Source organism: Tamandua tetradactyla, chromosome 1 (genome assembly GCF_023851605.1).
Source record: "Tamandua tetradactyla isolate mTamTet1 chromosome 1, mTamTet1.pri, whole genome shotgun sequence".
NCBI lineage: Eukaryota > Metazoa > Chordata > Mammalia > Pilosa > Myrmecophagidae > Tamandua > Tamandua tetradactyla.
In genome coordinates this window covers 99,795,762-99,808,538 of record NC_135327.1, presented here as the reverse complement: position 1 = coordinate 99,808,538, position 12,777 = coordinate 99,795,762, and the positions used below count along the sequence as shown (strand labels likewise).

Here is a 12,777-nt window from a genome sequence, read left to right as displayed (position 1 = left end):
TCCAAAGAAAGTTCTCATGAAGTTCAAGGTTTCTCTCTCAGTTGGGAGGGCACATGGCGACATCTACTTGCTTTCTCTCCTCATTTCATAAGGCTTCCCTAGGGGCATTTTCGTTCTACCTCTGACTGTGTGGGCCTAAAGCTTTTTCCAAAACGGTTTACTCTTTTTTTTTTTTAATATTTTTATTGAGCTATCGTTACACACATATGTAGTCCATTCAAAGGATACAATCAATGGCTCACAATATCATCGCATGAATAGTTGTGTATTTATCGCATTTATGGCATATTTATTGCCATAATCATTTTTAGAACATTTGCATCACTCCAGAAAAAGAAATAAAAAGAAAAAACTCATACATCCCATACTTCTTACCCCTCCCTCTCATTGACCCACAGTATTTCAGTCTACCCATTTTTTACCCTTTTTCTTCCCCTATTATTTATCTGTCCTTATCATTACTTACTCATCTGTCCATACCTTGGAAAAAAGGAACATCAGACACAAGGTTTTCACAGTCACATTGTAAAAATTACATCTTTATACAGTCGTTTTCAAGAATCAAGGCTACTGGAACACAGCTCGATAGTTTCAGGTACTTCCCTCCAGCCACTCCAGTACACCATAAACTAAAAAGGGATATGTACATAATGCATAAGAATAACTCCCAAGATAACCTCTTGACTCTTTGAAATCTCTCAGCCACTGAAACTTTATTTTGTCTCATTTCTCTCTTCCCCCTTTTGGTCTCAATCCCATTATGCTGGGTCCCAGCTCATCCTAGGAGTCCTGTCCCACATTGTCATGGAGATTTACACCCCTTGGAGTCATGTACCATGTAGGGGGAAGGGCAGTGAGTTCACCTGCTGAGTTGGCTTAGAGAGAGGTGCCACATCTAAGCAACAAAAGAGGTTCTCTGGGGGCGACTCTTAGACCTAATTATAAGTAGACTTAACTTCTTCTTTGCAGGAAAAAGTTTCAAAGGGGCAAACCCCAAGATTGAGGGCTCAGCCTATTGAACTCATTGTCCCTATTGCTTGCGAGAATATCAGGAATTCCCCAGATGGGGAAGTTTATTATTAACTTTTTTTTTAAGCCCAGTTCTATGCCACTTATTTCACGAAGACTACCCTGACACATTCAAAGTATTATTTTCTTGAACTTCCTTAACACATCATCTGTACCTATCTGATAATGTACACAATTTCTGTGATTTAACTTTTCCTTAAATAAAAGTTCTTAAAGGGTCAGGATCCATGACTGGTTCACAGTCCTAATTCTTAGAGGACCCACTAAGATCCTTATACGTCAGAGGTGTTCAATAAATAGAGTGAGTAATTGAATAAACATACAGTACTGAAAGATTATTAAATACAAACTCTTCAGACATCTTCTAGCTCTTTCTGTTAGAGAGCATATCTGGTAAATCTTTAGTCTTTTTAATAGTTCTCCAAGTTCTCATGCTTCAGCTATAGGGTCTCAGAGAGCAGAGTTCTTTAGCAAGTCCCAACCATTTCTTAACAAAACACCATTTAGTAAATTCCAGCAGGTTTCAGGTGATTTCCCCATGGGGTAGCAGCCAGAGTTTAGATTCATAACACTGAAAGCACCTTACATAGGTGGAGTCCCAAATTCCTTCAGAGAAACAAGGGACATATACAAGAGTACAAGGAAATTTCGACATGTTCACAAAACCCAACTGTATTACTGATAGTCACAGATTTTGCACACCTTTATGTGAGTGTGTAGGTGTGTGTGTGGGGGGATGTTTAGGATTAACAAGAAAAATCTTAAAATTTTTGAAATATAGAGAAAGGAAAAAAACAACGGGAAAAGATCAGTTATAGAATTTTAAGGTGGCCCTTTAAAAGTATAATAAAAAGCAAGACTATTACCCTTTTATTGTAAATAGCTTAGTGATTGAAGAAATGATTGTGGTTAATATACATATGAAGATTGTGAAGGCCACAGTGTAATTAATTTGCAGGATTTTTTTTTTCTAACATTCCCTTTTCCATCAGCATGGTCCTTAAGCATCAATCAGTGTTTGGCTCTTGATTCTAACAAGTCTTTTGCTTCATTTATTTTGGTTGCTAAATAAGGAGATCCACCTTTATCTGGGTGATTCAAAATCATGATTCTTCTGTGTGCTGTTCTAATCCTGGTCTTGTTAGCAGACAGGCTTACACCTAAAATAAGACTAGCATCACGCCTACTCATTTTCTGTTCAAATCCTCCTTTAGAGTAGGATGAAAAGCTGGGAGTTGAAATCTTTGCAGTTTCTGTGATTACTGGTCCAAGAGCTTTTCAGATCTGACATGTGTAGCAACCTGCAAATGCAAAAGCTGTGACACTCAGTCCTATGGCTATGAAGTTTCTTGCCAGTCTCTGTTCATCTGGCAGTTTGGCAGAGGGTGGCGAGTACACGATGCTGTGGCTGGTAGCCATGGCAATGTGGCCCAGCGACCCCCAAAATGGTTTACTCTTAAAGGGCTGTAGTAAGCAACCCTGCCTTGAATGGGTGGAGATACATCTCTATGGAAACCACTTAATCAAAAGGTACCACCCACAATTGGGTGGGTCACATCCTCATGGAAATGGTCAAAAAGATCCAACCCAGCAATACTGATGAGGATTAAAGAGCATGGCTTTCTGGGGTGCATGACAGTTTTAAACTGGCACAATTGGGACAAATTCAAGAAATAATTAGACAAAATTAATTGGACTTTGTGACTGAAGTATATGCAGATTAAGCAGTATGGCAGAGTCTCTAGTTGCCTATACAGTATCCAGTATTCCTTTTTTTCTTAGCAATAGATTCCCAGTTTTATTTGGGGTGGCAATTTATCTATTTACAAATAAGTCTCCTTAAAATGCATTTACATGGCTGCAAGGTGTGTCCCTTTGCCCTTACTCCTTTTCTATTGTCTAGAAGCTAACATGATGGCTAAAATTTCAGCAGCTGCCTTTGGCCATGAGGTGACTTTAAGGATGAACTAGGATAATTGAGCAGCAAGTTAGAAAGAAGCCTGTGTCCCTAATCATTGGGAGCCTCTGTAATAGCCACAAAAATTCAGATTGAGAAAATAACGCATCAAAGTGTGGTCTCTGTGCCAGCAGCTTTTGCATCATCCTTGGTACTTGTTAGAAACGCAAATTCTCAGCCCTGCTCTAGAACTACTAAACCATAATCTCTAGGGGTGAGGCCTTGCAGTTTGTGTTTTAACAATCTCTTTAAATCATTCTGATGCATACTAAAGTTGAGAACCATTGCCACATACTTAAGCCATTGCTATTTTGGGGGTTTTCTTTTTTTATAGTCAAACAATTTTAGCTGATTCTGGAGTAAAGGCACAGCATTGAGGCTTAAAGCAAACTTGGAAAATAAAAGGAAACAAAGATATATATTTTATTTACACTCAGTATTTTTTTTCATGTTGAATAAAATTTATTTTCAAGAAGTCCTCAGTACAATAATAGCACATGAAATTTTAGAATGCCTTAACTGGAACACTTTCAAAGCCCTGCTTATTAATCTTAGAAGCATCTCTTTTATTAGTGCAAACCTCTTCATTTTATGGATGCGAAAATAAAAATATAGGAACACTTACAACAAATTCGACAGAAACTAAAACACTAACATTAATTGTGTTCTCATCATGTGCTTGGCCCTTCTGTAAACCAACTGTGGAATTAACTCATTTAAGTCTTAGGAGAACCCTGTGAGGTAGGGATTGCAATAGTCGCATTAAAAAATTTTTTTTTTAATAATTTATTTTTTTAACTTTTTTATTGTATAGCATAGCATATATACAAAGCAAAGAAATAAAGAAGCAGTAGTTTTCAAAGCACTCTTCAGCAAGTAGTTACAGGACAGATCCCAGAGTTCGTCATTTGCTACTATATGGTCCTCTCATATTTTTCCTTCTAGCTGTTCCAGAGTATAGGAGGCTAGAAGGTGTAAATATTTTATCATCTACAATTGGCTTTCTTTCTTTCTTTTTTTTGGTGAAAAATACCATATATACAAAAAATCAATACATTTCAAAGCACAGCATCACAACTAGTTGTAGAACATATTTCAGAGTTTGACATGGGTTACAATTCCATAATTTTAGGTGTTTACTTCTAGCTGCTCTAAGATTTTAAGACTAATAGAGATATCAATTTAATGATTCGGCAGTCATATTCATTTGTTAAATCCTATCTAACTCCACCATCACCTTTGATCTTTTGATCCCTCTCTTTAGGGGTGTTTGGGCTATGGCCTTTCTAACTTTTTCATGTTGGAAGGCTCTGTCACTAATATGGGGTAGGGAGATGGAACTAACTGATGTTCAGGAGAGGCTAGCCTCTCTGTATTTCAGGACTTCTTTGGTTCTGGGACCTTTCTGGTGGTAGGTTTCTGGAAAGTTACTCTAGTGCATGGAACTCTTGTGGAGTCTTATATATTGCCCTAGGTGTTCTTTAGGATTGGCTGGAATGGTCCTGGTTGGGGTTTGGCAGGCTGTGATATGTAGCAAGATCTAACTGAAGCTTGCATAAGAGCAACCTCCAGAGTGTTCTCTCGACTCTATTTGAACTCTCTCTGCCATGGATACTTTATTAGTTACACTTCTTTTCCCCCTTTTTGTCAGGATGGAATTGTTAATCTCATGGTGCTAGGGCCAGATTCATCTCTGGGAATCCTCTCCCACCTTGCCAGGGAGGCTTTCACCCCTGGATGTCATGTCCCACTTAGAGGGGAGGGCAATGATTTCACTTGTAGAGTTGGACTTAGAGAGACTGAGGCCACATCTGAGCAACAAAAGACATCCTCTAGAAATAACTCTTAGGCTTACTTATAGGTAGGCTAAACTTCTCCCCTACCTACATAAACTTCACAAGAGTAAACCTCAGGATCAAGGGCATGGCCTATTGATTTGGATGTCCCTAAAGTTTGACACAGTATCAGGATTTCCTAATGGTAAGGTTTAGTAGTTCCATATTTTTTCTCCCATCACTCAAGGGACTTTGCCAATACTTCTTGATTACCTGCTTAATATACTCTAGGATGTATCCATGCATTACATTAATCTATACAAGATTAAAAGACCTCTTTCTTATTCTGGGCTCCCTGTGTTTCAGTTGTTCAAATGAGCTGTACAGGTAGGTTGATTTAGATTACGCACTGCAGAAAGCTTCAGTTCCAGACCAAATAAACGTTTTTCCTTTGGTCTCAAATAGTATGTATGGTTCTAAAATATAGACACTGTCTTCCTTACCCCTATGTTCTGAATTACTTTAACCCCAATCTGATTGATTTTTCACTCTTATCTCCAAATATCAGGTTATATATATATATATAAAACAGCCTCTCAAAATCCAGAAATAATTATTACCACTCTAGACTTAATGTGTCTGTATAAAGCTTACAGTCTAGGCCCCTGTTTTCTTATAGGCATTTTCTAAAGGAGGCCATATCATTGTTGTTCTTTTGTTCCTGGCTTATTTTGCCTCACCAAATGTCCCACATGTTCATTCTCATTGTTGCATGCCTCACAACTTTGTTCCTTTTTTGTATCAGCACAACCTTCTTTCCTAAGTGTACACCAACCTTCACCAGTCTACTTCTCAGTCAGTACATCCTTCACCCACCTGCATTCATCAGGCATCATGTATAGTGCCCAAAGTCCACAGTTTGTCAACAGTCTCAATTTTAGATAATTTCATTGTCCCCAAGAGAAAGAAAACCAGTAAACATACCCTTGCCAAGTAGGAAATCTAAACCTCCTCTTAACTCTTGTCCCTCCCCCTCATTATTTACCTCTGCTATTGCTGTGGTAGTGCTGATATTTTCCTTTTGAACATAGCACAGAGCATGCAATAGCAGTTTTCCCCCTGTATCCTAGACTTAAACACTCTTAAACAATCTTTGTAGATGAATCATATCTTTGAAGTAATTCTTTTAAGAACTAATTTATATTTCTAGTGTTAATCAGTGAGACACGTACTTCTATACAACCCCTTTCAGTCTTATTCATCTTTAATATGCAACATTCCCATTTTACAGTAGGGATAATGGGTCCATAGAGGGACATTGAAACCCATAAAATATCAAGCTAAATCGTTCATTCTCTTTTCCCATCATTCTGAAGTTTTAATTGACTATGGTACCAGCTTTTATTTTTAATGTTTTTACTGTCAATCCTTAAACAAACGTACAAAAATTATTGATAAACAAACATTCTATATGTGGTGTATTATCAGTGTCTCACAATATTATTACATAGTTGTGATTTCATCACCACGATCATTTTTTTTGAATATTTGCCTCTCTCTAGCAAGAGAAATAAAAAGGAAAAAAGAAAAAAAAACTCATACATGCCACTCCTTACCTCTCCCTCTCATTGACCACTAGTATTTCAGTCTACTCAATTTACTTTAACATTTGTTCCCCCTATTATTTATTATCCATATTTTTTTACTCATTTGTCCATACTCTAGACAAAAGGTGCATCAGACACATGGTTTCACAATCCTACATAGTCACACTGTAAAAGCTATATCATTATACAATTATCGTCAAGAAACATGGCTACTGGAACACAGCTCCACAGTTTCTGGTACTTCCCTCTAGCCACTCCAATACACCATAAACTAAAAAGGGGATATCTATATAATGCATAAGAATAACCTCCAGGATAATCTCTCAAAACCTCTCAGCCACTGAAACTGTATTTTGTCTCATTTCTCTCATCCTCCTTTTGGTCGAGAAGTTTTCTAAATCCCTTGATGCCAAGTCACAGCTCATCCTAGGATTTCTGTCCCACATTTCCAGGGAAGTTTACACCCCTGGGAGTCATGTCCCACATAGAGGGGGGAGTACACTCAGTATTTTAAATAAATAAATTTTTTTTTCAGCATTTCCCAAAGTATTTTGCTGAACACTATTCTCTTGTGATGCTCAGCACAGAAAAGAGTTCAAAATTTTGTTTGGGAAATAATGAAAGCTAAATTGGAGAATAATCAAGTATGTTAAATAGTAAAGGTCCTAAAACATTCTACTAAAAAGAAATGTGTTTAATTTTATTTAACATGGTGTTTTCGAAGATTGACGGTAAGACTCACTTTTTCACATCATGCATAGCAACTTCTGTCTAGTGAAACTATTGTGAAGATCAGATTTTGTGTAATACTAAGTTAGATAGTACTTAAATATATATTTCTTCTTTGAAAATGTCAAATATCCCATTTAATGTATGGTAAAAAGAAAGACGTTTCTAAGTATCTGTTCAGTGTCACAAGTGTCTACTGAAGTATGTGTATGAAGTATGTGTAAGGGCAATGCAAAGGCAAACAAAATGTATTCAATGCCCTCTAGATAGTCTGCAGATTATGTGGAATGTAATAAGCTATGAGAAGAGCAACAACTTATCTCACCACAAAGAAAAAGGGAAGTGAGGGATGATGAGCATAAGGAATAGATATTTTATTCATTTTGGAGGGGCAGGAGGATTCCACTTGTTTGGAGCTGGAAGAAGGGCATTCTAGGCCAAGGAAGGTCAAAGGGTTTGACTGGGAAGGGACAATTGCCTGGTGGAAGGGGGCCGAGAAATAGACCTGGAAAAGTATTTTGGAAGCATATCATAGAGGGCCTAGTGGCTCTATGGAAGGTGGAATACTATTTAAAAAGTATGTAAATGGTTGAATCACACAGTCCTTTTTATTTTAGAAAAAAGTAGCTAACCATATAGGATGATTTAGTCAGAGAAAGATTGGATGTAAGTAGAGCAGAGAATGGTATATTTCACTGGGGTAATTAGGCAGAGAAAATTTCCTGTTTTAGATCAGTGTATTGAAAAGGAGAGAATTAGGAGTATACGCTGTTTTTTCTGAAGAAATTTATGGAAAAACTCAGGTCCATTTCATATTGCCAGCCCTGAGCCATTTTAGCTTGTATTCATTTGCTGAGTTTCTCCTAAGCATCTCTCTTTTAACCCAGCAAATGACATACTATACCACTTGTTACTTGTATATAATTATTTGTATAACATCTGCCATTAAAGCTACATGCAGAAGCACTTCTGGAATGATAGAGCAAGTTCTTCTGAAAATCTACTCTTTCATAAAAGCAATAAGAACACTGGCAAAACATAGTCAAAATCAATTTTTCATACCTCTGAAGTTAACCAAAGGCTTGCAACAATCTGTGGAGTGTTTTTTCAAGAGAAACAGCTGAATCTGTGTCAGAACAGCAAGCTTTGTAATATTTTAACATGCCCTCTTCCCATCACTTTGTCTCCAGCTCTGAGGTAGCCTTGTAAACTACTAGTGTCAACACTAGCAGCCTTTGGAGACAGTAGAATGGGTTTAGAGTTCCTGTAGCTATAGAATTCCTGTCTGGTAGCCCCTTGGAAAATACCCATTCATAGGGTTTGTTTGATTAGACCTGACTCTTGCTCAGTGGGATAACCCTTTCACCAGCAGTTTGTTGAAAGCAGTCATGTTTTCATAGCAACTTCTATGTTTAACATAGAAACTCCCTGTGGCAATACAAGTTGGGGTAAACAATTTGATAGAACAATGTTGGGAATGAAATGTCCCTAAAGGATATTGAAAAGCTCCAGTTAATTTCTGGGAATATAGACGGCCATACACATGTCTAAGATTGTGCATATATATTCCCAGGAAGGACCGGAGCAAGCCCTAATCTTTCACTTTTGTCTGACCTTAAGGCACTGAGAAAGCAGGAAGTAAAGGCTTAAGCAAAATTATAAACTTTCAGAGTGTTGAAGGTGTGCCCCAACATATAGCCTCTCAGCAAGGATTGGGAAACCTACTTGTTCAAGGCATTTAAGAAAATGCCTTTCTAATCATGAGCTTATCACTAAGTTAAACTGCACATGACCAGGAATACAGATATTATAGAATTCGTACAGGGAAGTCGCTAAACAAATAAACAGCAACAAGAGCAAACCTTAGGAAGAAAGGAGAAAGCTCATTTTCAATGTTGACATATAATTAAAAATGTCCAGTTTTGAACAAGAAATTATGAAACATGTAAAGAAACATGGAAGTATGGCCCATACACAGGGCAAAAGCAGCCAATAGGTAACATCCCTGGGAAAGCCGGGATGTAGGAGTTAGAGCTAAGTACAGCTAAACTGACTATATTAGTATCAGACAGTAATTATTATTAAAGACAAAGAAGGACATTTTATAATAATGAAAGGGCCAATCCATCAGGAAGATGTGGTAATAAACATATATGCAACCCACAACAAAACCCCCCAAGACATGAGGCAAAAATGGATAGAATTGAAGGGAGAAATAGATAATTCAGCAATAATGATTGGGAACTTCAAAACTCCACTTTTAATAATGGATTGATCAATAAGGAAGTAATAAGTTTGAACAACCCTGTTAATCAAGAGTCATGTAGATCAATGGCCAAAAACACATTCTTAAATGTACATTGCCAGTTTCTAGACCAACATGTAAAGAGCTTGGAAATTGGCACTGTTGTCCTCACAACAAAAACTTCCCTAACCGAAAAGCAAAGGGAAAAGAAAATGAAAATATGGAACAGAATATACTAGAGCTATGGAGCAATTGCAAGATGTGTAATATTTGTGTAGTAGGATAATAGAAGAAGAAAGAAAAGAGGAACAGAAGAAATATTTAAGTAATAATGGCTCATAATTTTTTACAATTAATGACAAGACACCAAACTACAGATCCTTGAAGCCCAGAGAATTAGAAAGCAGAATAAATACCAAAAAAAAAAAAAAAATCTAGGCATATATTCAAATAGAAAATCAAGGGCAAAGAAAAAAATCTTTGAAGCCAGAGGAAGAAGGATGAGCATGATGGCAGACTTTCTCTTTAGAAACTATGGAAGCAAGACGAATGGAACAAAATATTGAAAATGTTGCAAGGAAAACACTCACCAACCTAGAATTCTATATTAAGCGAATTAATCCTTCATAAGTGAAGGAGAAATAAAGACTTCCTCAAATAAGCACACATTTAAGGAATTTGCAGCCTTGCAAGAAATGTTTAAAATTCATCAGAGAGAAGGAAAATGATGTAGGACAGAATCTCTGATCTACATAGAGAAAGGTAGCGCATTTAAGAAGAAAGAAATGAGATCTTTTATTTTTCTTATTCTTAATTGATCTAACAGATGAGTGTTCAAAATAATAGTAGCCACAACGTATCAGATGATTATACCTTATGGATAAGTGAAATGAATGTCAGTAAATGTTAAAAGGGATAAGAGTGAGGAATTGGGAATGCTCCCTTACAGGTATCCACCCTCCACTAAACAGTATAGTGTTATTTGAAAGTGGACTTGGTTGTAAATGTATGTCACACTCTAGAACAATAGTTTCAAAACTTGAAAAGAAGTGTTGATATGCTAAGAGAGGATAAAAAATGGAATTATGTAAAATTCTTAGTTAAAATCAGAGAAGGCAGAAAAAGAGTGAAAGGCAAAGTAAGACTAAGGGCAATGGATAGAAAACAATTAAAAATATGATAGGTACTAATGATTCAGTGGATCCTCCTGGGGAGGCCGGGTTGGGAAGAGGGCACCGGCACCGAGCTACGGGGCAGCGGGCTGTCACAGTGACAGGGGCTGGGGTGGAGTACCAGGCAGCAACCCAGGCAGTGGCAGTGCACTGGCCCACCACCCCCTCCTCTCTGGTGAGGGAGCCCTGCATGGGGTGGGGTGGGGGTTGGGGTGGTCCTGCTGTGCAGAGCGGCAGCGGGGGCAGACCCGGCAAGTGGGCTGGGGTTGAGTCCTGGCGCAGGAGCTGGGGGGACCATACCCAGAGGCCAGGGGAGCTCAGCATGGCTGACAGGCCGGGCGGTGCGCTGATGCTCAAGCGTATGGTGGTAGGCGATGGAGCGGTGGGCAAGATGTGCCTACTCATGAGCTATGCCAAAGATGCCTTCCAGGAGGAGTACGTGCCCACTGTTTTCGACCACTGCACAGTTAGCGTCACCATGGGGCGGGGGGCAAGCAGTAGCTCCTGGGGCTCTATGACAGGGCTGGACAGGAAGACTATGACCATCTGAGGCCCTTATCTTATCCCATTACTGATGTCTTCCTTACATGCTTCTCTGTGGTAAATCGTCTCATTTTGAAATGTGAAAGAGAAGTGGGTACCAGAACTTGAGGAATGCACAAGTGTACTCTTTTTATTAATAGGAACTCAGATTGATCTCTGACATGACCCCAAAACTTTAGCAAGACTGAATGACATGAAAGAAAAACCATACGTCTTGAATAAGGACAGAAACTAGCAAAAGTGATTAGAGGATGCTGCTATATGGAATGTTCAGCTTTAACCCAGAAGGAATTGAAGACTGTTTTTGAAGAGACTATCATAGCCATTTTAACTCCAGAAAAACACAGTAAAAAAAAAAATAGGCTTAAGATATATAAATTGTTTGATGGGTGAGAAACATCTTCAGTGGCCAAGGAAAACTGTCTATTTCTCTCAGAAAGCATTTGAATACTATAGTTATTCCCAGACCTCTTCTAGATGATAAAACAGCTTAAAACTTGGGGGGGGGGGGAGATAAATGCAAAAAACTGCCATCAGAATTCTGTGTAGTTAAAAATGTCTCTTAAAGGTCCAAGAAGCAGCAAACAGCATCTGAAGCCACAATCTATTATAAATACTTTATTTCAACTAGAAGCTACAATCTCTCAGGGATTTCATAGTTTAAAAAGCTTGCAACATAGCAAGTTTAAAAAAAACAAAACAGAACGCAAAACAGTGCTGTAAATGGAGCTGCTTGCCTTTACCCATACACCTTTCTGCACAGTCTTTATGGAGTCTGCACAAAGAAATTTCTTCTCTTTTGCTCCAACAAATTGTTCTTGTATGTAAGTCACTTTCTATTCCATCAGAGTGGTGAAATAACAAGGTCAGCCACATAGCCAAAGGTCACTCCTAGTGTACAGGAGATGGGCCATATGTGATGAGAGAATATATGAGATATATGTAACAATGCTTCTGGCAATTGTAGATTTAGTTTGATGCTCCCAACTTGCATGAAATACATGCTAAAATTACAAATTGAAATTTTGTCATAACCTCGATGTTCTAGTTTGCTAGCTGCTGGAATGCAACACACCAGAGATGGATTGGCTTTTAATAAAAGGCCAAAATAAAAGGATTTATTTTGTTGGTTCTTCAGAGGAAAGGCAGCTAACTTTCCACTGAGGTTCTTTCTTACGTGGAAGGCACAGGATGATCTCTGCTGGTCTTCTCTCCAGGCCCCTGGGTTCCAACAACTTTCCCCGGGGTGACTTCTTTCTGCATCTCCAAAGGCCTGGGCTGAGCTGCAAGTGCTGAGATGAGGAATGCCAAGCTGCTTGGCTGTGCTACGTTGCAATCTCTCATTTAAGCACCAGCCAATTAAGTCAAACGTCACTCATTGCAGCAGACACGCCTCCTAGCTGACTGCAGACGTAATTGGCAACAGATAAGGTTCACGTACCATTGGCTTATGTCCACAGCAACAAGACTAGGTATGCTCACCTGGCCAAGTTGACAACTGAATCTAACTAACACACTCGGACTCAATTTAGCTCTCCAAACTAGTTGGTAATTTTTTTTTTATAATTTCCACATTGGCTGTGCACATCAAATGAGATTAGAAGTGCGTATGCTGATCAAACTACAAAAAAATTTGTTTATGTTAAAGATAAAAGACCTAGTACTTGAGCATGTTGCATGGAACTTACAAAAGTAAAACCAGTGTCCATAGTAAAACTGA

At 38.3% G+C, this 12,777-nt stretch overlaps 1 pseudogene; it reads left to right on the top strand.

Moving 5' to 3' along the window:
- Positions 1–10,836: 10,836 nt before the first annotated feature.
- LOC143681076 (rho-related GTP-binding protein RhoQ pseudogene) lies at positions 10,837–11,538 on the top strand (annotated as a pseudogene).
- The last annotated feature ends 1,239 nt before the right edge of the window (positions 11,539–12,777 follow it).